Below are 25,932 nucleotides of genomic sequence, written 5' to 3'. Positions count from 1 at the left end.
GCTACTCCATACAGATCAGAAATTACCACTTAGACATATATGAGGGAATTCACACTGCAACCCCATGAGAGGAGCAGCACTCACAGTGCTGAAAAACAAAATAGGCTTTTTGTCACTGCTAGGCCATGTAACACATAAATATTTATGTCCTACCTTTTACATACACAGTACCCTACAGATAGAGCTACCTAGGGCCTACCTTAGGACTGATGTAGGTGTAGTAAAAAGGGAGTTTGGGCCTTAGCAAGTAGTTTGACTTGCCAAGTCAGTGGGGCAGTAAATTGTGCATGCAGTGGGAGGCCAAGACAGGCTTGAAAGGCTACTTCTGTGAGTGGATCAATCTGCGCTGCAGGCCCAATAGAATAATTTAATTTACAGACCCTGTGTAAATGGTATACCACTTTACAAGGGACTTGCAGGTGAATTAAATAAGCCAAACAGGTGTAAGTCAATTATATCAAGTTTTTGGGGAGAGAGCACATGCACTTTAGCACTAATTAGCGGTGGTAAAGTTCCCAGAGTCCTAAAGCCAACAAAAAGAGGGTCAGAAAAATAGGAGGAGAAAGGCAAAATGTTTGGGTAATAACCCTGTAGAAAGGGCCTCTTCCAACAGGCTGCTTTGTAGATTTTTCCTGCCTCGAAGCCTCTCAATACAAGTGACCTTTTTATTCTGATGAGGCTGGTGGATCAGTTACTAGCCCCATCAGAATTATGAGATCCATTCAAATGCCACAGATCACTTTTCTTAGAGAATTCAGCTACTGAAAACAGCTGAAACCTCTGTGAGAAAGTACAGGAAAATATTAAGAATCACCTGGGCAATAGGAGCAGCATTTGCTCCAATAGTCGCTCATTTTGCAGTGGATGCCCAGGGTCTAGCTTGTAATGGGCTAGATTTTCCTCTTCCTAGGACTTAACTGTTACCCATTGCAGCCTCTGTGTGTAGTGTTAAACTATCATTTTGACTGGCAAGAAAACCTTTTGCCTTCCCAAACCTTTCTTTTTAATACATATGTCACCCTTAATGTAGGCCATGGACAGCCTAGGGTGCAGGGTGCAATCCATTTAAAAGCTGGATGTGTATATTTAGGTTTTACATTACTTGGTATTGAAAAACTGTTAAATTCATTTTTCGCTACTGCAAGGTATAACTCATGTATAGGATAGTTACATGATTACATTTAATAAGTTGTTTTTAGCAAATGGGAACAGGGGACCAGTTCAAGTTTGGTGTCTTTGGAATTATAATGGAAAATCATAATTCATGGTGACATTGGAATTTGAATTACAATTTTAAAAATGTCACTTTTAGAAGGTTGACATTTTCCTACCTTAACCATTTGGTGCCTTCAGCCTGTCTCTGGGTCACATGACTGGGTGACCCAGAGACAGCTGGGCTTTGTGTATTTGTCTTATATAGTCTTACACAATAGGGAGCTTAGGTGTTCCTGGAAGGGTAGGACTGGATGGAGGAGCTCTGCACAGCACCTCCTGCAATTTAATAGGCTGTGTCCTGCCTCCAGACAAGGAGCTGCACACCCGCTGTAGTTAGTTATGACCCATGGCAAGAAGGAATGCAGGGCACCTGTGCACTTCAAAGATAAGTCTCTAGAAGCTTCTTCCACTTTAAAGGCAAAACTGTTTATAAATATTTGACCTCAGACACCAACTCTTCAGCACATTTCTGGACATGTGGATACTCTGCCCTGAAGAAGGACTGCTGTTCTGCTGAAAAGACTGTCACTCTGTTTGATTGCTGCTCTGAAGGACTGCTGCCCAGCTGTGCTGACATGCTGTCTGCTGCCCACATGCCTGGCTAAGAAGGACTGGACCTGCATCAGTTGAACCCAGAACCCCATAGTGACTTCAAAGACTAGTTGGCTGGCCTCCTGACTTGGGCCTCAGAGACAGAAGGCTCCAACAACCTCTTTCCTAGCACCTTGACTCTGGCATCTGTGAGTTTACTCTGCCAAGTGGTGCCACCTGAGTCCTGGAACCTTGGACATGAGCCTATGTTGCCCTGCCAACCTCTATGGACCCAGTGAAACCAACTCATTGCCTTGGCTATGTGGCACAACCCCAAAGAGAACTGACACATCACCACTGGTGCATGGACCAGACCCATTGCAAAGACCTGCATCAATTCCATAGCCTACAGCCTCTTTGCAAGTGCCACTGCATAATGCATCCTCAGCACAGGCCCTCCAATCCCTCATCAATTGCAGCCTCAAGGACAAAGCCAGACTCTATATCGCAGCCCCACAGCATCTCGGAACGACACATCATTCCGACTGTGCAACGCATCTTTGACGTGGATCCTCGCAATGCCCTGCAAACCAGGATCTAAGTTATTTTGTTGTGTGGACTTAAATGAGTCCCTGAAGCCAGCCAACCCGCCATCATTGTCAGCCTGAACTCATGATTTTCTCCTGGTCAGTGCAACTAGGGGCCATACTTACAAGAAAGTGGCACTTCATGAGTGATGCACAACTTTACATGTGTCCCCCTTGTGTCGCCTAATGCCACCATGGTAGCACAGTATTTACAATACAGTGCACCATTGCACATGTTAGGGGCAATAGCGTCATTTTTTAACACTATTGTAACGCTATAGTGGATCAGCGTAAAAAAAATGACGCTATACAAGGATAGTGTTAAGAGGCCCATTGAAATTAATGGGAGCCTCATTTTAACACCCACTTTAAGCAGTCATTAAAAATGATGCTACAAATGGTGCAATGAAATCTTATAGATTCCATTGTGCCATTTATAGTGACCCTCTAATGAGGGAATGCCCCCTTTGCATACATCAAACATATATAATACATGATATGGTCAAATGGCTCTCAAGGTGGCGAAAACTAGTTAGCGTCACCTTATAAATATGGCCCTATGGTAGTGGCCCATTAGCATCATATTTGTTACATAATGTTGCTGCCAATGTGGCACTACAGGGCGCAAGGGCCTTGTAAGTCTGGCCATAGGTATCTGGAGTTGGCTCCTTGTGCTTTTACTTTGGTACTATTTTTATTGAAATATTTAAGATTGCATATCTCTGGTTCTACTAGCTGGATTTTTTTTGTTTTGGTCTTATTTTATGTATTACAACATTCTCTATTTTTTCATATGGTGTGGGATCTTGTTTGTTTGGTGTTTTCACTTTATTACTGTTTGAAGTGTTTCACAAATACTTTACACATTGCCTCTGAATTAAACCTATCTTCTCCGGGTCAAGTTAGCAGGGGATTGAGCAAAGGTTAATTTGGGGTTTGCTTGTGATGTATCCTGACAGGGATTGTGGTTGTTGCTTTACCAGGGCTCACACCCCAGTCAACCAACAACACAATTTTTTACAGATTTTGATCATTAACTACAACTACTGCGTACAACCAGTGTTGTGGTTTAGGGCTATTTGCACCTTTTTTCCTTAATGAACTGTCAAACATTGAGCCTATTTTGAAATTTGTTGATTTTGATGCAATAATTTAAAAAAGCACAAAATCCATTATGCACTGACCACAGTACTGTCAGAACTCCTACCTATAATTGTTTCACCCCAATATTTATTTCATATGATAAATAGAAATGTAATATTGATCACAATCGGTTACTACATTTGTCTATGTTAAGCTGGTTACATGCTTAGTGCCTGCCTCTTTGAATTTACATAATTTGTAAAATTGGCAGGCTGTGCAATTAGTAGATGCAAATGGTCTGAAATATATGAGAGTCAGCCACTGCAAACTGTTGCAGCCTTTAGTTTTATCCTATTATAAGGGCCAATTCAGACCTGTTCTTAAAAGGAATGTGACTTGATAAATTCAGACTTATGCAACGTAGCAAACTGCTATGTTGCCTTATTCTGCACAAGGGAGGCGTTCCATGGTTGTTTCACTTAGTGTGTTCCCACGCAACATCCATGGATTTTGGTGCCTTCCTAGATTTCCCTGAATGGGTACACCTTGGAATGCACCAAAAGCCTATGCCTCCCCAGGTGTAGCATAATGAAAAGAAATATCATCATTGCTCTTCGTGTTTTTCTCTTTCGATGTGTGCTGCATTCTATAGCACACATAGAAAAATAAACATGCCTCAGATTGTTGGTTTCGTGCAGAAGGTGCCCCTGTTTGCACAAAAACAATGCTACATGCAACTGAGGCACCCTTTTATCATGTGTGCCAGTGCTGGAGGTAGGACAGGAATGCGCCATTGTTAGAAATGGGGTCTTTGGCTGGCAGTCAGGTTACCCCCTGTCCAAGCAAGGATCCTCACTCTTGTCAAGGTAAAGGTGAATCACACACAGTTAACCCCCGCTCACCCCCTTGGTAGCTTGGCACGAGCAGGCAGGCTTAACTTCAGAAGCAATGTGTTAAGTATTTGCAACAACACACATTAACTCACCACAAAATGACACAACACAGGTTTAGAAAAATTCAAGTTCAGTTCAAGCCCTTGGAGATTCTTCTAAAGCAGGAATGCACAACAAAGTCCAGTCTTTGTCCCCAGAAACTGCAGGATAGCCCAACAAAGCACAGTCACAGGCAGGGGCAGCACTTCTCCTCAGCTCTTCAGCTCTTCTCCTTGGCAGAGGTTCCTCTTGATTGAAGAAGTCATCTGATTTTCATGGGTTTTGGGTGCTCTTCTTTTACCCCTTTCTGCCTTTGAAGAAGGCCTATTTCAAAGAGAAGTCTCTGTTGTTTTCAAGATCTTGCCTTGCCCAGGCCAGGCCCCAGACACACACCAAGGGGTTGGAGACTGCATTGTGTGAGAGCAGGCACAGACCTTTCAGGTGTAAGTGACCATTCCTCTCCTCCCCTCAGCACAGATGGCTCATCAGGATATGCAGGCTACACCCCAAATCTCTTTGTGTCACTGTCTAGAGGAGAGGTGTAAACAGCCCAGCTGTCAAACTGACCCAGACAGAGAATCCACAAACAAGCAGAGTCACACAATAGTTTACACAAGAAAAAGCCTACTTTCTAAAAGTGGCATTCTCAAACACACCATTTAAAAACAAACTTTACTAAAAGATGTTTTTTTAAACTGTGAGTTCAGAGACCCTAAACTCCACATTTCTATCTGCTCCCAAAGGGGAGCTGCACTTTAATAATAGTTAAAGGTGGCCCCCATGTTAACTTATAAGAGTGCAACTTGCAACAGTGAAAAATGAATTTTACAGTATTTCACTGTTAGGCCATGTAAAACACATAAGTACATGTTCCACCTTTTACATACACTGCATAGTGCCCATGGGGGTACCTAGGGCCTACTTTAGGGGTGCCTTACATGTATAAAAATGGAAGGTTTAGGCCTTGCATGTGGGTACACTTGCCAAGTCGAATTGTCACTTTAAAACTGCACACACAGACACTCCAGTGGCAGGTCTGAGTCATGTTTACAGGTCTACTTATGTGGGTGGCATAACCAGTGCTGCAGGCCCACTAGTAGCTTTCGATTTACAGGCCATGGGAACCCCTCAGCGCACTGTACTAGGGACTTACTAGTAAATCAAGTATGCCAGTCATGGAAAGTCAGTTACGCATAGAGTTTCCATAGGAGCACTGGTAGTACTGATAAAGTGCCCAGAGTAACTAAAACAGGAAAAACTGTGTCCAGCACACATCAGCATCCTGAGAAACAGAGGACAAAAAGTAGGGGAGACCACGCCAAGGATGGCAAGTCTAACACGCCATAATGGATAAACATGGCACATTCCTGCCCATCCCTGCTGTGCTGCGCTACTTGCCCACAAATATGACCCTTGGTCTTGTTGTGTAGCCATTTTAGTTATAGCTTCATGCATGTTATCTTAACATACAAGGCCTGCCACTGTGCACTTCAAACTAGATATATTTTATTCTGCTTCACTTTATTATTGTTACAGTAGCCACTTTTACGGTCTTGTTTTATTTCCTTCTATTTAACTGTTTTTGCCTAGGCAAGCACTGTTATCAAACAAGACATTCTTGCTCACTCTGTGCTTCTTCCAAGGCTGCAGTAAGGTAGGTTGCCGTTGAACGTGGTATAAGTTTAGTCTCTGACATTCATAGAAAATACACATCCTCACGTAGGGAAATTTTTTCAGAACATCAGCTGTCTTACTATGAAAACACTTCCCTGTCCCTGACACGTTAATGGAGATTCCAGCCAGAGAACCAGGACTGTATGATGATTGCTGAATGCTTCGCTACAGCTGCTTTTGCAGACTTCAGGCCTTTGCTCAGATATGGGGGATGATGTCTTCCCTGGGGAACCTGAAGGCACAATTAGAGCTTAACACGCTGTGCTCTATCATAGCCTAGGTAGGAATTAGTCTATTGACTGTAGTGACAATATAGTAGAGTTATTTATATGCTTTACTCTCCTTGTCACAATTTTAATCTTGTCATGCTGTATCGTCCTGGTTATTGCAGCCCACGCTTTGCTATCTAAGATGCAGTTGGTTCTTTAAAAGCATTATTGAATCATATACTGTAAGAAAATGCCTCCTTGGCATGGTTACCCCCTGACCTTTTGCCTTTTGCTGGTGCCAGTTATGATTGAAAGTGTGCTGGGACCCTCCTAACCAGACCCCAGCACCAGTGTTCTTTCCCTAAACTGTACCTTTGCTTCCATAATTGGCACAGCCCTGGCACCCAGATAAGTCCCTTGTAAATGGTACCCCTGGTACCAAGGGGCCTGATGCCAGGGAAGGTCTCTAAGGGCTGTCTCTAAGGGCTGCAGCATGTATTATGCCACCCTGGGGACCCCTTACTCAGCACATGCACACTGCCTCACGGCTCGTGTGTGCTGGTGGGTAGAAAATGACTAAGTCGACATGGCACTCCCCACAGAGTGCCATGCCAACCTCACACTGCCTGTGGCATATGTAAACCACCCCTCTAGCAGGCCTTACAGCCCTAAGGCAGGGTGCACTATACCACAGGTGAGGGCATATGTGCATGAGCACTATGCCCCTACAGTGTCTAAGCAAAACCTTTGACATTATAAGTGCAGGGTAGCCATAAAGAGTATATGGTCTGGGAGTTTGTCAAACACGAACTCCACAGTTCCATAATGGCTACACTGATATCTGGGAAGTTTAGTATCAAACTTCTCAGCACAATAAATGTACACTGATGCCAGTGTGGAATTTATTGTAAAATGCACCCAGATGGCATCTTAGAGATGCCACCTGAATACCAGTCTGACTCCTAGTGCTAGGCTGATTAGTTTCTGCCAGCCTGCCACAACCACACAAGTTTCTGGCCACATGGGGAGAGTGCCTTTGTCACTCTGTGGCCAGGAACAAAGGCTGCACTGGGTGGAGGTGCTTCTCACCTCCTCCTGCAGGAACTGTAACACCTGGAGGTGAGCCTCAAAGGCTCACCCCTTTTGTTGCAGTGCCCCAGGGCATCCCAGCTAGTGGAGATACCCACCCCTCCGGCCTCTGCCCCCACTTTTGGTGGCAAGGCTGGAGGAGATAATGAGAAAAACAAGGAGAAGTCACCAACCAGTCAGGACAGCCCCTAAGGCATCCTGAGCTGAGGTGACCCCTGCCATTAGAAATCCTCTATCTTGAGGTTGGAGGATTCCCCCAATAGGATTTAGTATTTAGGGGCACCCCAGAACCGAGGAGATCAGATTCCTGCAACCTGAAAGAAGAAGAAGGACTGCTGACCTGAAAGCCCTGCAGAGACGACGGAGACGATAACTGCTTTGGCCCCAGCACTACCGGCCTTTCTCCTGACTCGAAGAAAACTGCAACAGCGACACGTCCAACAGGGACCAGCAACCCCTGACGCCTCAGAGGACTGCCCTGAACCAAAGGACCTATAAACTCCTGTGAACAGTGACTCTGTTCAACAACAGCAACAAGTTTACAACTTTTAAAGACTTCACTCTTCCGGCCGGAAGCGTGAGACTTAACCCTCTGTACCCGAAGCCCACGGCTCAAGCTCCAGAGAACCAACACTACAGGGAGGACTCCCAGGTGACTGCAACCTCGTGAGTAGCCAGAGACGACCCCCCTGGACCCCCCAGTGACGCATGCAGAGAAATTCCAGAGACTCCCCCTGACCGCGACTACCTGTAACAAGGAACCCGACCGCCCCTGTGCCGCAGAGGGTGTGTTTTATGTGCCTATTTGTGTGTCCCCCAGTGCTCTACAAAACACCTCTGGTCTGCCCTCTGAGAACTCGGGTACTTACCTTCTGGCAGACTGGAAGTAGAGCACCCCTGTTCTTCATAGGCGCCTATGTGTTTTAGGCTCCTCTTGACGTCTACACCTGACCGGCCCTGTGCTGCTAGTGTGGTAACTTTGGGGTTGCCTTGAACCCCCAATGGTGGGCTGCCTATGCCCAGGAACTTAGACTTGTAAATGTCTTACTTACCTGACAAACTAACCATTACTTACCTCCCCCAGGAACTGTTGATTTTTGCACTGTGTCCACTTTGAAAATAGCTTATTGCCATTTTAACCACAACTGTGTATGCTATTGCTCTAATTCAAAGTTCCTAATGTACCTGTGTGGAGTACCTTGCATTTTATGTATTTACTTCAAATCTTGAACTTGTGGTTCGAAAAATTAAGAAAATATATTTTTCTATATAAAAACTATTGGCCTGGAGTTAAATCTTTGAGTGTGTGTTCCTCATTTATTGCCTGTGTGTGTACAACAAATGCTTAACACTACCCTCTGATAAGCCTACTGCTTGACCACACTACCACAAAATAGAGCATTAGAATGATCTAATTTTGCCACTATCCTACCTCTAAGGGGAACCCCTTGGACCCTGTGCACACTAGCTCTTACTTTGAGATAGTATATACAGAGCCAACTTCCTACATATACTGCCTCTGTTTGTCATTGTATATGTGAGACAAATGTAACCTAGAGAAACGGATGAGACCTGAGTGACCACAGCTTCCCTGAGAAACCAGTTATGTCATGTGCTCAGCTGCCCAACCATCCCTGCCCTTGGGTAGAGATGAGGCATTGCTACTTAGCCAGAGCAGAACCCGGATTGGAGCGACATGAGTCACCTGTAGTGGGTCAGACTCAGTCTCCCACACCGCAGGCGATTGTGCCACTCGAAATCCAGTAGTCTCATTAGAATAATGAGAGCATACGCAACAGTCTTTACCAAGCAATTTCACTCATCAAGCACGTCAGCACAACAGCTGTAATATGCTTTTAGTTGTGACCTTCTTTGTTGGCTATTTCCACAGGTTTGTCATCTGTGCCACCCTCTGTTGTTGTCTAGGGAAATGTGCAGGAGTCAGAACCAAATTCCAACTATAGCCATCATCCAGTGAAACACATTTAATCCACCAATCCTGTGCAGCCACATCCAGAATCCTGCTGGTAGTCAAGCCTGATTGGCAAAGTAAGAGACTGCATAGTTTATCAAACAGACACCACTGAATGACTGGATCTCTTTTTTCACCTGCTATGTTTGGCAAAGCAAAAATGCTTGAACAGAGTCTCAAATGTTCATGAAATACATAAATGGATCTTTCTGGAGATTGATTGTTTTTTCACAGATTGAACCTGTGAAAATCTTTGCTAGCCTAAGCTCTACAATTAGCAATATATTAGAGACAAGTAATGCCTATCCTGGCTCAGCTGGCAGTCCTCTTGGACTCTGGAACACAAAGCTTTTGTGTGGCTTCTATTCACAACTCCTGCAGTAATATTATGCACAAATATCATGCACTAAAAATTAAACACAATGTACACACCTTTTCTCTAAAAGCAGAAAGATGTGGCTTAATTGTACACCATGAAAGTAGAAATTAAGGAATCAATCCCAGCTTCCCTGCATGCGCCAAATTGTGTAATACTCGGAAAATAAGTTATTTTACTGCTTCCTTTTTCCTCATTATTGAATATAAGAGACTTTTGAAATGTGTGCTAATGATCAATGCTGTACAAAAACATCATGTTTAAAATAACAGACTATAATTTTGCTGCATTTATAACTTTGTAGGCCACAAATATACATGCACATGACTAGTGACTTCCATCTTAGTTCACTAATGGCATTTTCTTTGGTGGTACAGAGGGCATGAATGTTTATAATCTAAAGTTTAAACACTACCACTTTTAATATATGCCTCTCAGTGCAGTGATATAGGCCCCCATTATGAACTTGTTGGCAAACACCGCCGACCGCCATGATGACAGCCAACAATAGAACGCCAGTGACAGTGGAATTCACACTGCCACTTAATGATAACAAAAAGACATACCGCCAAAACATTCACAACCTATAACGATGGCGGAAACACAGTACACATCACCCCGCTACCACCAAGCATACAAACCACCCACCCACCAAATAATGATGCACAATTCAGCACAGTGGTCAGTGAATGTTGAATGACCATTGCCGGTACCGACCGCCGCAGTCAGGAAAGGGAACCGCGAACAACAAATGCACACATTGGCAAATTTGAAAAGCACTCACCTGACACACATCTACACCACTATGAAACACACACATACACACCCCACAATCCTTTGAAACGCCAATAGCACAACAGATATTGACACCTCAACACGCATACACTTAACCAACCATCACACAAATCACAAACAAAACCACCACCAAAACTCAAACACTGCACACCCACCATCACAAACCACACTCCAACCACACAAAAGCACCATCACCAACTCACTAACAACACACAACAGGGCAACCCCTACACACCCCCGCTTCACTGACAGGGAGGACGAAAAACTCAGGGTGGAGCCACAGCTATTCGGGGCACAGGTGCAGCAGACACCCTTGGTCAAGAAGATGGAGCTATGGCAGAGGATAGTCAACAAGTTCAACGCTATGGAAAACCATCCATGCACAAGGGATGACATCAGTCAGAGATAGAACGACCTGTAGGGAAAGGTGCTTTCCATAGCATCACGACACAACATCGCAGTACAGAAGACAGGCAGAGGTCCCCCACCTCCCCCCCGAATACACAGACTGGGAGGAGAGGGTCTTGGCCATCAGCATCCAGAGGGCCTCACTGGACTCCCTGGAGGACTGGACTCGGGTAAGTCAACTACAGCACCCTAACAGTCACCACACCTGTAATGCATGTATTACCCCACCCCTCTCACTACCCCTTTGTCACCATCCCCTACCCAGCCCACAACACCCAGACACTTCTATCCATGTTTCCTACTTGCCCACAACCCCCCCATACAAATCACTATCCAGCCCCCTGTGTACAGTAACCAACCCATGCATGTAATGTCAGGAGCACTACAACACCCAATGCATGAAAAAGAACACAAAGGGACCCTGCATGCTACTGCATCGGAATGTAACCACCAATTACTGGTAATCAGTGCTGCAAGGGACAAGAAAGTGCAGGACACCCACATCTCTATTCTCTCACACACAGGCACCACCACCCATGCCATCTGGATGGAGACGTCAAGGAGTGGCAGTCCTCCACCTGAAGACGAAGGCCCCATTCAGGAGAGTGCAGAGGGATATCTGGACACAGAGCAAATCCTTTGGCCATTTCACAGTCCTGGACAGTCACCCTCCAGAAGCCCCACCCAGGACACCACTGACACCACTACCACTTAGCCACCACTATCAGCTCTGTCCCAACACGGCCACACCAGTGTCTCCAGGCCACGGACTGTGTGCCCACATGTACAGATGCCCGAGTCTCCACCCACCCCCAGACAGAATGATGAAGAGTCCAGTGCAAGTGGGACTGCCAGACCTGTTCAGGGGACACAGGCACAGGGGGCTAGGGTCAGAGGGAGGGTATCATTGGCCCAGGGGGGTAGGCCAAGGAGGTATGCTGCTGCCCAGGAGGTCATTGTTGAGGTACTGGGAGCATAGCACCATTCTCAGGACAGGATGGGCCAGATCATGGCCACGTTGGAGGAGAATGAGAGGCTGAAGGTAGCACACCACCATGAGATCATGGAGCAATGGAAGCAGCTCAATGCTACCATGGCTTCCATTGCAGGGGGGCTGCAACGCCAGACAAACATCCAGCCTAAGTCCTCCACCCACCTGCACGCCCCTTCCACTAGCCAGGACACAGCCCTGCCATCTACATCTACAGCAGCTAGTGGATTGGTGGAACCGCCAGAGGACTCACAGGACACCAGCACCCCTTCCACTGCAGGCCAGGTTCCTCCTCATAAACGTGGCCTCAGACCCAGACATCCCAGTGAAACACCAGCCAAGCCCACCACCAGGAAGTGACTCATCCTTGAACTGTCTCCCTTGTGTGCCACTGAGCTACCTTGTCGACATGCCACTACCATTTCACCATCTTCCAATGTCCCCATGGACTATGCCCCTGTGCTACCAACAGCTGTGTAAATGTACCTGAGTATATTGTTCACCATGTGCCCACTCCCTTCCACTGTTCCCTCACTCATGTATGTTCTATCTTCAAAAAAATACACTTGTACACACTAAATATCTGTCCTAATTTAATAGTAGCAATCAAATGTTAATATGTATCTATTAGCCAGTTTCCATCATAATGCCACTTTTATTGCAGCAGAGGGTCTAACAGACTGTGGTGCTTGAAGTATGTCACACTGTGCATTCCATTGATGTAACACACATGTGTTTCTTCATTCATAAAGTTGCCACATCACTAATAAGGGACACTACAGCACTAAGTACACAAGTCTCCCTGAAACAATGCAGTAAACCGATTTGCATCATAGAAAATGTACCTGAGAGTCACTGGAAGCATAGCCGGGTTAGCTGGTCAATGTCTTCCCCCTCTTCTTCTCCATCACTTTCATCCATCCTCTGAGATGGCAGGGGTGGTTGGACTGCATCCTCCTCTTCCAGAAGTGGGATAGCTTTCCTCACAGCCAAGTTGTGCAGCATGCAGCAGGCCTCCACTATCTGACACACCTTGTCAGGGCCATAGCACTGGGATCCTCCAGAGAGATGCAGGCAACAAAATCTTGCTTTCAGGAGTCCTATGGTCTGCTCAATGACCCTCCTAGTGCGACCATGTGCCTCATTCTAACGGATTTCTGCATCTGTCTGGGATTTCTCACAAGTGTCAGGAGCCATTGCATGTTTAGGTAGCCAGAATCCCCTGGGTAAATGGCTGAAAGAGGGTTAAAACATACACTTTCTACTTGCATACAGCCTGCCGGTCAGGTATGTAACTAAATTAGACAGGATGTGGCTGAACATTGGCTGACATACACCGGCTGCTATGCCCACTGTCACTTAGAATGAGCCTGTGGCCAAAAAATGTAGCACAGATAATACCTTCACAGTTGTAGGTATGGCATGGGGATTCCTATTAGCTGGCATCAGATCAGGCTCAATTTGTACACAGAGTTCCAGATTTGTAGCTCAATTCAGGTGGTAATTGATGATGAAGTGACGTTCCTCCATGGTAGCCAGAACTACTAGAGGTCTTTATACAGAGGAGGCCCTCCCTCGCCACATGGGTCTGTACCTATGGGGGAGGAAGAGAGACACATTGAGTTGGGACATACACTTCCATAACAAGGTTCCACTATTCATGATGTACATGCAACACAATTGTCCCTCACACAGACACAAAGAACGTGGTAACCCTGTCAGGGTGATGTGTGGTGAGGTGTGTATGTTTTATTGCATCACAGTATAGGCAGTCTTCCCACCATGATTCTATGAGGAGGACCAGTAATCATAACAGTACTTGACGAAGGGGGGGGGAATGGAGCCATGGACTGGTACCCCGGCCAGACTATTAAGGTGTTGTGGATACAAAATAAAAGTCCCCTGCCCTACAGGTAGTGTAGTGTAGGAAGTGACCTAATTCCGCTGGCGTTAGTTGTCATGCTGGTAGGCGTGTTCACCACCATGCACCTGATCATTGGATAACACTGTTGTCAATAGGAAAGCAAGGCCAATCATGATCACCGCCGGTGGTGATGGTGCACACTGCGCAGTATATTCTGCCATTTTGCCATGCCCTTGCCACTTGACTCCTGCACCTCACGTAGGGAAGAACTACACTGCGTGTGCTGCTGTGTCCTGACTCTGGTCCTTGAGATGGCACGTGCTACAGGGAAACAGTCCCGGACTTCATCACAGAGGAGCGGGAGAAGCTGGTGGATGGGGTACTAAGCTGTGTGGGCGACAGGAGTCCCTTGAATGTGTGTAAATGTGGCGGATGCTTGTAGGCATTTTTGTTGGCTGTGTGAATGCTTACCCATAGTGTGTCTGGCAGTTTTTTGCTTGGCTATTGTCTATATGCACGTCTCCATGGGCTATTATAGGTTGAACTGGCATGGCATATGTGTATGGGACACCCACACTGACATCTGTTTGTTTACTCTGTGTGTCCCATGCAGGTCAGAGCCCATCAGAAGAAAGGATTGTGGCAAGCCATTGCCAAGGAAGTGCGCATCCTGGGGGTCTACAACCGGTGGAGCACCCACTGCAGGAAGCTGTGGGAGGATCTGAGGCACGGGGCATGGAAGACTGGAGTGGCCCAGCTGGGGATGGCCTCCCAACAAGGGAAGGGTACCCGCATTCTGGCAGTGGCCTATCCTGATTTGGATGGGCGCTTGAAGGAAGCACAGAAGCCACAAAGGAGTGAGTACAAACACTGTTGTGATGCTACTATGATGAGTGTAGTTAGGTGATATGGGGTGCATGCATTGTAGTGCCAGGCCCATAGACAGGTGTGTCCTGCAGTCCTGCCCTCCTCTACAGGAAGGGCAGATATAGGCCAAACAAGGCCAAAGGCCAGTCCATATTCAAGTTCCGGAATGGTAAATAAAGCCCACACTTGTCTCCCATGATGAAAAAAATCCTCCACTGAGAACGGGCATCAATGGGGCAGCCAGGTACCTCAGGGATCAGGGGTAGGGGGTGGCTGGGGTGGGGGTTCAGGTTTGGAAGGAGGCGTCATTATGGGAGTCAATTGTGGGCTATCTTTGCCCTTCCAGGTCTTGAATATGACTGGCCTATGGCCTTGTTTGGACATTTATTATTCCTTCTTAAAATACATTTTAGTGGCCAGCTGCCCTGTGTGTGCTATATTGAGCCATTGCGCAGCGTTTCACTGTGGGGGTGTGGTGTGCACAGGTGTGTGCATTGGTGCAGGTATTTGTTGACTTGTGTCTGATAAGTACATTTTGTTAGGGTATGTATGGCTTGGGTTGGTGGGAGAGGTTGGGTGTGCATTGCGCTGTGGGTGGGGTGGTTGTATGTTTAATTGTGCCCTTTCCTCCCATGTGTGCTAGGCTGAAGGACTTACTGTCGTCATCTTTGTCGGCGGTCACGGTCCTGGAGAAATATGGCAAGGTGTAGCACTGGCATTGTTTCCAACTCTCGCTCCATGTCAGCGTCAGCGTGTTCTGTGTACTTCCGGTGAGTGCTTCCCTTTATATGGGTTGTTTCCGCCAGGCTTTGTGTGGCGGTGGTTCCTGCCCAGGAACTAATGGCGGTGTGGTGTTTCATTATATGGTGGGGCGGTTGGGCCTTTTCGCCGGGCTGAAGATGCCCCCTGCCATCGGCGGCCGCGCTACCAAAATGGCGGTGAGTGGATGGGCCATTGGCTGTTTCTCATGTGCTTCATTATATGGAAGTCTGGACCGCCAGCCTGTTGGCGGTATTTACCACGACCGCCGCCAGGGCGGTCTTTCCCACCAGGTTCATAATGACCACCATTATCTGATGTGCTAAGGGGAGAATGATTCCACGTTACAAAAACACACTTTTTTAATTATGAAGATATGTTATATTTTTACATGATGCTTGTTCATGGTAGTACTGGGACAGAAAGTAGGCCCAGCCACCAACATAAAAGTGTCCACCATTAGTGAATCGGAAAGCTAAAAAAGAGTGGCCAATGTTGTCAAACTGGGACAGTTTTGAACTTGTAAAGGTGTGCTGTATAAGTGTTTTAAAGGTATGGAAGACAGCAAGCTTGCAGAAAGCAATGTTTGTTTTAATATCACGGAATTCAAAAGTAGAAAATGTCTCAACAGCCAAAAATTATCACCCTACACGCCACTCTGTCAGACCAGCCTGTCGAACACTCATTACTGCGCCAATTTTGGAACTTTCCCCAAAAAAGAGATGATTATATGGGTGGAAGTTGTCCTCTGAAATAGAACAAATATGCTTTACAAACAGAATGTTGTCGACTTTTGAGTGCGGTAATGAAGCCTTAGATGTTGTAGGGACAACTCGTTCAAAGCTGTACTTAAGTTAGAAAAGCCACATTATCAACCTCTGTTTGGATCCTGTCATCGTCTTCCCCACAGAGTGTGACTATAAGGGGAAACCCACCACCGTTAGATCCCAGAACAGAGGCTAACCGGCTTTTTTGCACAGGGTAAGTCTGTACTAATAGGCTCCCCCTGCCCCAAGGTCCCTCAGTTCCTCTTTCATATGTTTGTGTGTGTTGCCCACAGCATGTTTCTGACACCATTAGGGTGCTGTGGTTTGGATTGAAGTGGCACAGTTACCTCACAACCATTTATAGTTATCATTTTCTTTCCCTTAGGCCTCCCCCAAAAGGCCCCAGATATATATATGTATATCGCTTTTTGAGCACTTATCCTTCTGTTGAGCATATAATTTTGCTCTCCATCTGTAGGGATCCCCGACCCTGATGAATGCCCCAGACCTTTCGGCTCTTAGCGTGGGCAGAAACATGTTGGTCCTCAATTTTTAGACCCCCTGAGTCATTATTCTCAGCGGAGTCTTCACCCCTGTTTTTATTCTTACCTACAAACACCTATATTAAAAAGTCCCCAAACAACAAAGGTGATTTGTAAGGTAATTTTATTATTCACAACCTTTATCTGGATCCCTTGTATTATCCAGCTAGATTACATTTCAGCACTCCCTCTGCAGTAATTTTAACGACGAGGTTGAGTCCGCCCAGGTAGTATCATCTTACCTGGGTGGGGCTAGGTGGTCATATGATGAAGCATGACACTATAATGTGTGTGAGACCACCTAGTCCGTAAAGGGAACTCCCTCAAAGGTATAGCCACTCATCACACTAATACTTCTCTTGTGGAGTACGCGCCCAACTAGCTCATCCTGAACAGGCCCTAAGAGTCCTGTTTTCTCTATCAGCACCCCACACTCCTTGTGTGTTTACAGTCTCTTGTCTAAATGGGAGATTGTGTGGGGTTGAATCACTCCCGACACTCTCTTCTTGTGTTATAATAAACTGTGTTTGAATTATTTTTTACCATAATGCAAAATGATTAAAATAGTGAAATCATTGTTCCACAGTTTGTTGCTTAGCACACTTTACTTACATGAGTGCCACTAAATGTATACAATTTCTGTTCTTAGCAGTAATCTTCCATTTTGTTTAGAATTCTCTGGTTCTTTTGTAAATGTTAAAAGATTCAGGAACACTCCCATTTTGTTTAGAATTCTCTGGTTCTTTTGTAAATGTTAAAAGATTTGGGAACACTTAGCAGGGCCGGCTTTAGAACTGGTGGCACCCTGTGCAACAGTCTTTTTGGGCAACTCCCCATCCCCTAACCACCTCCTCGGATTCCCTTACTACCACCTGGAAAATGTGTCCCTCATCTCTCTATAGCCCCCTTTCTCATACATTCATTTATTTAGAATGCCTGTAAATGCTGGTTTTACTAATCCTATCAGCTGTCCACATAAAATATAGGGCCACATGTACAAACTTCAGGTTTTGCGACTCGCACTTTGCGAGTCGCAAAAACGGATGTACAACAGTGTCAATTACAATGTACATTCATGAGGTAGGTCTCAATTTGTGACCCAATTGGGAATGGCCGCCCTCACAAGGATGGTGGGCTGCTGGAGACAGCAGACCACTGTAGGAAAGTACCATCTTGCCTGGCATGTTACCCCCATTTTTACATGTATGTCAGTTTGATTTTGCCTGTTTCACTGGGATCCTGCTAGCCAGGACCCCAATGCTCATAGTGTGTGGCCTGAAAGTGTGTACCTGTGTAGTGACTAACTGTGTCACTGAGGCTCTGCTACTCAGGACCTCAGTACTTATGCTCTCTCTGCCTTTAAAATTGTCACTATAGGCTAGTGACCATTTTTACCAATTCTAATTGGCACACTGGAACACCCTTATAATTCCCAATATGTGGTACCTAGGTATCAAAGGTATTGGGGTTCCAGGAGATCCCTATGGGCTGAGCATTTCTTTTGCCACCCATAGGGAGCTCAGACAAATCTTACACAGGATTGCCACTGCAGCCTGAGGGAAATAACGCACACATTATTTCACAGCCATTTTACACTGCACTTAAGTAACTTCTAAGTCACCTATAGGTAGGACCACTGCTTGTTCTGAAAAAATATTTTTGCTGTCATTCGCAAAGGGGAAGGGGCCCCATGGGGATCCCTTCCAGTTTGCGAATGGGTTAGCACCAGTTTGAAACTGGTGCTAACTGAGATTGTTTTGCGACCGCATTTGCGGTCACAAAACAATCCTACATGGGACTGTGACTCACAATTAGGAAGGGAACACCCATTCCTAATTGTAACTCGCAAACCCTTTTTGCAATTCGGTAAATAGATTACAGAATCACAAAAATGGGTCTGTACATCCCAAATAGCATTTTCTACGTCGCAAACGGCCTGATTCGTCATTTGCGACATGGAAAATGCTTGTACATCTGGCCCATAGTTCTGTTCTATGAAGCAGGCATAGTGACCCTTTGTGCTACTTTATGGCGAGTCAAAGCTGCCCCTAGACAAAACTCCCATCTCTCTCTCTAGCAGGAACATTATTCAAAAGAGATATATTGACATTTTAATTGCATTGTGAAGGCTGGAGGCACAAGGAACTTTTCTGCAAGTGCTTTTAAATAGCAAGTTTCTAAGTTAATATTGCTAAACACAGTGCCCAACTGAGGTCAGCGCCCCCCAATCCAGGTCAGCGCCCGGTGAGGCTGCACCGGTCGCACTGCCCTAAAGCTGTCCCTGAGGCCGTCCAGAGAAGGAAAGGGAGGGCTAGCATTTCCTAACAGTCCTTAAATTCCTCTGAACTTTGACTGTCAGACTAGAGGATGAGAAGTCCTCCAACAAAATACACACATTTTAAGACAGAGCACCAGCAACAACACAACCTGTGACTGACCGGAAACGTCCACATCAGTCAGACTGAAAAGGAAAGAAAAAAGTGTAACATTTTCAGAAAAGCCAAGAAGCATTATACATACCAAGTCTGCATATTTTCAATTTTCAAGAAATTAGTGACAATGTCCAGGGCGTTTTTTTCGTGATTTAATGGGAGTCGTGCATGCTCTGAAAGTGTATTTAGCTATCAGAGTACATCCGTTTACCTTCCGGAGAGCTTCATTTGACAAACTTAAAACCCGTTAAATAACTATTTTTGGCTTCTAAATTGTATGTCTTGATGAACATTTAGAAACCATTTCTGTCATCACCTATGTTACTTTTTATACATAAGTGAGGAGGGCTTTAGTTCTTAAAATGATCAATCTGCTAATGACCACTTTATTTTTAATATACCATTGATGTTTTATTTTTTATAACACGTTCCCCGCTTCTGCATGTGAAATGTATGGATGCCCTTCTGTGAAGTTTTTTTTTCTGCGTAGCTAATGTAAATGTTTTTTTTAAGTACTACAGTCCTAGCCCTTGAGGCTTGGTCCATAGTATACAAAACCAAGTAAACTTTTTAAACATGAAATTGTCAATCAGTTGCTTGATACACCGATTGTTATTGCAGATAAACTGACCTAGTAGCCGAAAGATGGGTAATCACCCAAGCTTATGATGACGAAAGTATAATCAGAAAAATGAAGCATAGAATTAGGAAATAGGTCTGACTTTTTCAAAAGTGCTGACAAGTGCACCTTATACATTTTGCCTGAAAATCGGAGTACCTGTCAAAGGTGAGCCAAGGAAACTCTAAGGGTTACCTCTTTTGTGGGGGAATAGCCCAAGAAGTCAATTTCTCTAAAATGGGCAGAGATTTCAAATTGAAGAGCACATGAAATAGGGGTAAAAGTTAAATCCTAGATTAAAATGTTACTGCCACTGTTTTACAGTTCTCAATGCAACACTACCAAAGAAATTCTCACCAAATTCTGACACACAGCAGTGTCTTCCTGAATGAAATAATTTATTTTACAAACTGGTTCTGCATTAGCAGAGACAGTTTACAATACTACAATCTAGTAAAAGGTTAGCCGAGAGAGTTTATGATTATTAGGAAAGCTTTTGAATAGCTGACTAAAATAGCACTTTTTGCTTTGGCTCTTGTTGGAGAGGAGAAAGGGACCAATTCAAAAAACGTAAATATAGTCACCAAGATATATTTATGGCTAAATTTGCCCTTTTATGCCTGCCAGGAAATCACAGTGGGATCTGCAAAAGATATAAGCTCATTTTCGAGGGAGAGCTTCACCACAAGTGTGGAGGTGTCTGCATCAGTTAATCTCACTCAGCAGTTAGAAGTGAAAATGTCAGTTTTGTTTTGGCTTGAAAGTTTGGGAATGCTCACAAACGTGTATGCTTGTGCACATTTCTGAACTGCACTGCCTCATCCTTCTGCCCTCGAAGGTCCTTCATTTACTCCAGTGATGGGCTGGAGTAAGTCCCTTTGGAACAACATCATCCACAGTCCTGCTTGGGATAGAGCAGGTGATTTCTCGATTAGGAAAAATATTTTCACAGAAGAGAAAAAACGGTGTGTTTGGGCAGTGATCTGATTCCCCTTATGTTGACTTCATTGCTATAGAGAACTCCGTACTGAGGGAAGTGGATCCCATTGCAAATTTCATCTGACCTTTCCAGAGCTACACATGGCAATTTGTGTTTGGTGCAGCTTTCCAAGCATAAGTATAATAACCACATTCAGGTGAGTGTTTAGAATTCTGCCTGTACATTCCCTACATTTTTGTGAATTGTGTCCAAATACTTCAAATATTGACCAATTATATAGCACAAGCCTACACATGCGTTGCCTGTAGGTGCCACAATATTCTCAGCTATCATCCAACTTAATCATGATAATATTAACGACCAGTGAAAGATGTAGAACTATGTTGGCCCTATAGAGGTGATTAAACCTGTAATCTGAGCTTACATAAAGGCATGTCTCAACAGCAGGCACATTAATCTATTGAGCTGCCTTAACTGTTGCCAGACTGAAAAGAGCAGGTGCAACATATATCCTCCATGGCTTCAAGTCCAATGCCAACTAAGATGTAGAAACCCAAGATTTGATTAGCAGCATAGTCACAACTATCAGTATCAGGGCAAACTCTGTATTATTTCATAAGATTTACGTTGAAGAAGCCAAGTAGTTCACAATCAGTGGCTCATATGACATGACAGTCAAATAACTCTAATTTGGGAACATTAACATTTACTTGTTCACAGGAGGCATTGTCTGGAGAGCAAGACACACCATCAGCGTGCATTCAAAGAGACAGCAGATGCAATGAAACACAGACTGCACGCACCATAAGATTGGCCGAAATTACAATAACCAATCATGCTCCAGTTCTTACAGCAACGGAATGCCAAAGTACTGCATCATGCGTGTAACACTGCTGGGCTGAGAAAAACATCAACACTCTGCTTGGCTGAGAAGTAGCAGTATTCTGCCAGACGGCGCAAAAATTATACGGAATCCACTGAGCACACTGAAAAAGAGTGAATAAATAGCTGAAGGAATGACTAGCCATACTGTTAAGGTTGTCTCTGCTACAGCAAAATGTAATTTTTCTAACTTTTCAGTCTTAAGCATAATGCAGCTTACTTCCTTTTCAGCCATTATCTGCGATCCCTGGACAAATTAAAAGCAGCAAACAAACAATTCACTACTGTTTATGTATTTCAGAGAGGCGCGGCCACTTTTCAGAATCTGCAATATCCAACCCAACTGCATGATGGAATGCAGGTGACTTTGCCCATGCTGTAAAAGGGACATGTCATTTTGAATAATGTCAATTGTTGATGACACAATATTTTTAAGGGTATATGTTCTGTTGGACAGAGTGTTCATGCCATTATCAACAACAGCTAAAGCCTTTTCATATTTTCTCTATCTATCTGCCTTAAATGTTCAGCTGCTTCCATTTGAGAAAGCTTTCAGATCTCATTGCATATGGCATAGAGGAATGATTTAGAGCAGGGTTTTCTTAGACATAGCAGGAAATCCTGCAAGTATACTTCCTCTGATAGGAGACTAAGATGTTCGTTAACTTCAGCTAAGATGTTAGTGCATAACCATTGCTGGCACAGTATACCCACATTGTATGTAGTAACTATACTAGAGTATTGACCCAAGACATAGCAAGGGTCTGGCCGGCTAATCTTGGACAACCTCTGAGGAATTAACACAACATGCCTGACACCATTTGTAACCAAAGGCCGCAATAAGCACTCGCTGAGACTTGAAAGTGTGGAATTATAGGTACCATTCTGGACCCAAGCATTCAGATGTTCTTCTGTGACATCTAAGTACATTTGCCAATTTGTGAATTTGGCAGGTGTGGGGATACTGGACACATTAATTTATTTTATTTTTGCTAACCCTAAGCAGGATGTTTGTTGAGCTGTGTCATTTAAAAATATCAGTTGTACTGGAATAAAGGCATGCTCTAAACAAAGTCTCCCCACCCTGAATTTGCCAATCTTGCATTACCTATACACTTTTCACATTAATAGTGTTCTTCCAGTATTCATAACCTTCAATAGCAGCAGGGAAACAAAGGAATCTGAATTGATTAATTTGGTGTCAGCAAAATTGTCCGCATTTTAGAAGGTGACCATTTAAAATAATGACTCTACATTTGCATTGTCATGCCCAAAGAAATATGTAAATGTATCTACAGATGTTTTGGGGCTCCCCACAGGTGGATTTGAACAATATTCCCATTGTGTGTAATTAAATACTGCTCTAGGTCTGTTAGTATGGTGCAGAATGTAATGTCCCCAATGATGGTAACAGAACATTTCCCCATAATTTGCTGTGTTCACATACACATCTTCACTTTCAAATACAGTGTAATCCTGCAGTTCAGAGAGCATAGAATCAACTGTTTTAAAATCTCAGTCATCAGAAACAACACCAGGTGTAATTACATCAGTCATTGAAATACATAAGGAATATCAAATGGTACTTTATCCTTAACAATCCCACCGTGAATTGGTACTGCTGAAATGTTCACAAGGGACAAGTTCTTCAGACCTTATGTGGGGAGAGATATGGTGTTAAAAATTTGTCCACTGGCTCAACAGCAGAGCGTTCAGGAAGATAATGACCATCTATCAGGAGAAAGAAAATCAATCCATAACAGAAATTCAAGCAATGTCAGTAGTATCCACAGATAATACCATGGATAGATCAAATAGTTATTCTTGAGCCATATGTACAGCTTACATGTCTTTGAAAAAAATGTCAGTTGCAGATGTAGATGATGTTGAAGAAAAGTCATCTTGGTCAATGAAGTAACCAAAAACAGTCTGTGAAAACAGAGGAGCCTGTGCATTGCTGGTAGATAAATCCACTTCACATTGAGGTTCATGGTAGAAGATGTTGTCAGATTGTTTTGCTTTGGAGTAATAAACAACCACATCTTGGACAGTTCTTGTCAGTGAAATGGTAACAGACATTAGCAGAAGATCATTCTCTACCTTCCCCATGCTCGAGGAGGCAATCATAGCACTGTTGCGCATGCTGGCATATTCTGAAGCATTCTTCATTCATTGAAGAGGTATATCCTGTTGGGTAGTGAAAGAGGACGAGGAACTACGCAAGGGATCTCAGGTTTTACTGTGCCGGGTTGGCCACATGGTGCAACTTGATGTTGTCAATGGAGACAAATCTGTTTTCTTTGGAACCTGGCAGTGGTGGTAGAATGACAGCTCTGGAGCCTTGAATTCCCAGGACTTTAACATGTGCTGTGAAAGATGGGCCAAATTCCTTCTTTATAGCAATCTTGTCACAAAGGAGTCCCCAACTTTAGGAATCCAACCTGTAGATGTTGTTGGTAAATCGCTTATTCTTAAGGTGGCTGCACTGGCACATGAATTGTCATCACAACATTGTTGGAGCTCCTGTAAGGCTTTTTTTTATGTCAAATGGTGTGTCTGCCGCCACCATACTAGGGCCATCTTGATCTGGGACATACACAGGAATCGCAAAGAGGACCTCATAAGGAGTATAACACCCCCCCAGGGACTTCTTGGCAGATAATTCAGTGCTCTCTGGACCCCCATATATGTCATATAGGGATGAAGCCAACAGCAGCCTGAACCTAATACTCTTTCTATTAAGGACTGCTTTAGGTCACAATTACTCCTCTCCACAACAAGGGCCCAGGGACTGGATAGGGCACCACTTGTCAGAGCAGGAGTCTCTCCAGAGACTCCAGGTGCTGGCAGAGAGAAGTCTTTGCTGTCCCTGAGACTTCGAACAACAGGAGTCAAGCTCTAAATCAAGCCCTTGGAGATTTCTTCACAAGATGGAAGGCACACAAAGTCCAGTCTTTGCCCTCTTACTCTGGCAGAAGCAGCAACTGCAGGATAGCTCCACAAAGCACAGTCACAGGCAGGGCAGCACTTCTCCTCAGCTCTTCAGCTCTTCTCCAGGCAGAGGTTCCACTTGATGTCCAGAAGTGATCTAAAGTCTGTGGTTTTGGGTGCCCTTCTTATACCCAATTTCCCCTTTGAAGTAGGCCTACTTCAAAGTAAAGTCTCTTTTGAATATGAAATCCTGCCTTGCCCAGGCCAGGCCCCAGACACTCACCAGGGTGTCAGAGACTGCATTGTGTGAGGACAGGCACAGCCCTTTTCTCCCCTCCCTCCTAGCACATATGGCTCATCAGGAAATTCAGACTACGCCCCAGTTCCTTTTTGTGTCACTGTCTAGTGTGAGGTGCAACCAGCCCAACTGTCAAACTGACTCAGACATGGAATCCACAAACAGGCAGAGTCACAGAAATGGTATAAGCAAGAAAATGCTCACTTTCTAAAAGATGGAATTTTCAAACGCACAATCTCAAAATCAACTTTACTAAAAGATGTATTTTTAAATTGTGAGCTCAGAGACCCCAAACTCCACATGTCCATCCGCTCCCAAAGGGAATCTACAGTTTAATCAGATTTTAAAGGTAGCCCCCATGTTAACCTATGAGAGGGACAGGCCTTACAACAGTGAAAAACAAATTTAGCAATATTTCACTGTCAGGACATATAAAACACATTACTATATGTCCTACCTTAACCATACACTGCACCCTGCCCTTGGGGCTACCTATGGCCTACCTTAGGGGTGCCGTACATGTAAGAAAAAGGAAGGTTTGGGCCTGGCAAATGGGTACTCATGCCAAGTCGAATTTACAGTTAAAACTGCACACACAGACACTGCAGATTACAGAGCTACTCATGTGGGTGGCACAACCAGTACTGAAGGCCCGCTAGTAGCATTTGATTTACAGGCCCTGGCACCTCCAGTGCACTGTACTAGGGACTCACTAGCAAATCAAATATGCCAATCATGGATAAACCAATCAACAATACAATTTACACAGAGAGCATATGCACTTTAGCACTGGTTAGCAGTGGTAAAGTGCTCAGAGTTCAAAAGCCAACAGCAACAGGTCAGAAAAAAATGGGAGTCAGGAGGCAAAAAGATTGTGGATGACCCTGCATAAGCAAAAAAGTCCAACAGTGACAATATGCCAAAAGTATCTCAGAGGATATACTCCCTCAGGAGGCAAGTAAAATACACAACATATACACACAAACCAAAATCAGGTAAGAAAACAGTTAGAAAAGTAGTGCAAACACTGTATAATACAATAGGATGCAATAGGCCTAGAGGCAACACAAACCATATACTAAGAAAGTTGAATGCGAACCACGAATGGACCCCAGGCCTAGTGTGCTGTGTAGACGGTCACTGGGAGTGTAAGAAAACAGTAAGCGTGT

Source organism: Pleurodeles waltl, chromosome 2_1 (genome assembly GCF_031143425.1).
Source record: "Pleurodeles waltl isolate 20211129_DDA chromosome 2_1, aPleWal1.hap1.20221129, whole genome shotgun sequence".
In the NCBI taxonomy this organism is placed as follows: domain Eukaryota; kingdom Metazoa; phylum Chordata; class Amphibia; order Caudata; family Salamandridae; genus Pleurodeles; species Pleurodeles waltl.
The sequence above is the reverse complement of the archived record's forward strand: the minus strand, read 5'-3'. Positions refer to the sequence as shown.